Source organism: Apodemus sylvaticus, chromosome 6 (assembly GCF_947179515.1).
Source record: "Apodemus sylvaticus chromosome 6, mApoSyl1.1, whole genome shotgun sequence".
In the NCBI taxonomy this organism is placed as follows: domain Eukaryota; kingdom Metazoa; phylum Chordata; class Mammalia; order Rodentia; family Muridae; genus Apodemus; species Apodemus sylvaticus.
Window position 1 is genome coordinate 73,610,286 of NC_067477.1, and position 3,546 is coordinate 73,613,831.

Below are 3,546 nucleotides of genomic sequence, written 5' to 3' on the forward strand. Positions count from 1 at the left end.
GTGGACTCTGTTGTCCTCAAATCTTTTGTGGGAGCTTAAATTTGTTGTCACTTTTTGAAAACAGAAAATTTTTTAGGTCCTTTATTTTGTGCAAGTTTGAAGACTCGATCAGTGGAATTTTGCCTTGAGAATACACATCTATGTATTTTATTTTGGATCAGGCATTTTTAAATTTCTCTCTTTCAATACAAACAATGACTTCTAGCAACCTCATGGTAGAGTTAATATCTGGCTTTCTTGAAATCTCCTTCACCAAAGAAATTATCCCAATATTTTCAATTTTACTTCAGGAAGAATTTTAGGACAAGGGCAAAAGGCAACCTCCTCCCCTGCACCCAAACAAAACATCACAAGAATCGTCTCTAACCCAGTTACTAATTCTATACCCTTCTGAAGCCTCTTGGGCTGGGCTGTCACAGTCTTCAAAGTTCTTAGCATAACTGTCTTCCAAGGTCCTACTAGGTTGGCCCACTTAGATCTGCTTACAGCATTCAACTACATTTCTAGTCCAAAGTCCCAAAACTTTCTGTAGATGTATGAAAACCCAGCATTTCAGTCTCCTCACAGCAATAGTCCACTCCCTGTTACCATCTTTGGCCTTAATTACTTTTTTATTGCTGTTTTAAAGCACCATGACCAAGGCAACTTATGAAATAAAGTGTGTTTAATTTGGCTTACAGTTTCAGTTTATGAGAATAGATGGAAGGAACAGTTGAGAGTTCACATTTTGATCCACAACCATTATTGAGATCTCATTGAAAATTGCATAAGTCTTTTGAATTCTTAATAGATGTGCTCAGTGATACATTTCCTCCAACAAGGCACACCTCCTAATCCTTACCACATTGTATGCAAGCTGGGGACCAAGTATTCAAATATAAAAGTCTTCATAGGGACTTTAGCCTTGTCCATCATATATTTTTGAGAAAGATTTCAATACCAGGAATAAATTTTTTTTTCTTGTAGGGAAGGCATCAAATTTAATCAGAGAGTGGTTATTTTCTCTAACAGTAGTGCTACCATTGCATAGGGGACACACTTTTGGGTGAGTTAATCTCCTAGTTCATAGGCTCAAAGCCAGGTAGGACTATTGATACAGTTTTCTTTCCTCTAGTAGCCCTACAAAAAAAAGCCAGTCATCCAACCAACCAACCAACCAATTAAGAAAACAAACAAAAACACCTGTTCATTAAAAATGTTATAGGGAGGCTTGGAGGAAATACCTGAATATAATAAAGGGTGCATATGGTAAATCCATAGCCAGTATAATTGCAGAGGGAAAACTCTAGGGACTTCCATTAATGTTAAAAACAAGATAAGGTTGTCTGTTGTCTTGACTCCTTTTCAATGTAGTGCTTGAAGTCTTATCTACAGCAAAGAAAAAATAGAAGGAAATAAAAAAATACAAGTCACAATATTCCTCTTTACAAGTGATATGATGTTATGAGAGCCTGAATACTATTGTGAAAACTAACTAATCAACATGCTCAGTAAAGTGACAGCACATAAAATTAATGTGCAAAATTTACTAGATTTTTATGCACCAATTACAAACACATAGAGTAAGAAATCAGAGAACCAGTCCCATTTGCAATAGAAAACAAAAACCAAAGAAACTCCAAACATCAGAGTAAACCTAAGCAAGGTGATAAAGGATTCAGTGATTAAAACATTAACATCCTAAATAAAGAAATCAAAGGGGGAGAGTTTGAGCCCTTCTGCACCACAAGAGCATGTGTCCTGCTTTCCAGTGCCTGCAGTGAAGATGCTCCACCCATCCCCAGCAGCCAAGCCCTCTGTGGGTTCCAAGAACCCATGAGTCTCTTTTTAACATGGATATCAGCAGGGAGAGAGTTGGACAAATTGTTTTAGTATTGTTGGTAGATATTGTTCCCAAAACTGCAGAAAATTTTTGTGCATTGTGTACAGGAGAAAAAGGCACTGGATCTACAACTAGGAAACCTCTCCATTTTAAAGGATGCCATTTTCACCGACTTATTAAGAAATTTATGATTCAGGGTGGAGATTTCTCAAATCAGAATGGGACAGATGGAGAAAGTATTTATGGTGAAAAAATTTGAAGATGGAAATTGGGAGGGTTTGCTGAGCATGGGAAAGCAGGTCCCAATACGAATGGTTCTCAGTTCTTTATCAAAACAGTTCCAACTCCTCATTTGATAGGAAACATGTGGTATTTGGTGAAGTAATAAAAAGACCAGGTGTGGCAAAAATGCCTGAAAATGGAATAGTGTATGGTTAAAAACCTGCCAAAGTGTGTGTTGTTTCAGAATGTGGAGAATTGAAAGAAGGGGATGACTGAGGAATATTTCTCAAAGATAGCTCTGATGATAGTCATCCAGATTTCCCTGAGGATGCAGATACAGATTTAAAAATGTGAATTTTATTAATATCTGAAGACTTAAAAAACTTTGGAAACACTTTTTGCAAGTCTCAGAACTGGGAGATAGCTATTAAAATATGCAAAGGTTTTAAAGTATGTGGATAATCCATAGGCTCTTACTAAGAAAGCAGATATATCCAGACTGCAACCTGCAACCTTAAGTTGTGTGTTGAATATTGGTGCTTGTAAATTGAAGATGTCAAATTGGCAGGGAGCAACTGACAGTTGCGTGGAGGCTCTTGAAATGGATACTTCAAATACTAAAGCACTATACCAAAAAGCAAAAGGATGGCAAGGACTAAAAGAATATGATCAAGCATTGGCTTATCTTAAGAAGGCACAGGAGATAGCCCCCGGAGATAAAGCTATCCAGGCACAACTGTTTAAAATCAAACAAATGATAAATGCACAGAAACATAAACAGAAAGCTGTGTATGCAAATATGTTTGCTTAATAAGGATTAAACTTTCCTTAACTGTTATATATTGATTATATAAACGACAATGTATATTACGATCTGCATGATCCCTGGTGTGTTTCCCTTGATCTCTGTCATTGTTTACATAGCAGTGCTGACATAGGTGCCGCCTTGTTATGAAATACAGTGAGTCTCATTTTAAAATGTTTCTGTCTGCATTTTCACCAAGAGTGGTATCTGGCCAATGTTTTAAACTCTAACTCTCTTTGAGTTTCAGGTTTTGTGGACCATCTAGCCCAGTAGTTCTCAACCTGTGGGTCCACAGGAAAACCAGATATGTTTACATTATGGTTCAGAACAGTAGCAAAGTTACAGTTATGAAGTAGCAACAAAAATAAATATATGTTTGGGGGTCACCACATAAAGTACTGTACTAAAAGGTTGCAGCACTAGGAAGGTTGAGAACCACTGATGTAACCTGTCACATTTATGTGTATAAACCAATGGGCATGGCTATGTTTCAATAAAACTGTAAGTGTTGAAACACAAAAGAAATCAAGGGAGATACTAGAAGATGAAAAGACCACTCATGTTTATGTATTTTAGAATTAATATGGTGAAAAATGATTTCTTTAAACATTAATTCACAAATTTGGTGCATTCCAATGAAAATGAAGCCATTCTTCAGAGAAATTAAAAACAAGTCATAAAATTAATATGAAGGCAT

The 3,546-nt window shown here is 36.4% G+C and overlaps 1 pseudogene; it reads left to right on the forward strand.

The window, feature by feature from the left end:
* The first annotated feature begins 1,765 nt into the window (after positions 1–1,765).
* LOC127686676 (peptidyl-prolyl cis-trans isomerase D-like) lies at positions 1,766–2,855 on the forward strand (annotated as a pseudogene).
* Positions 2,856–3,546: the final 691 nt, after the last annotated feature.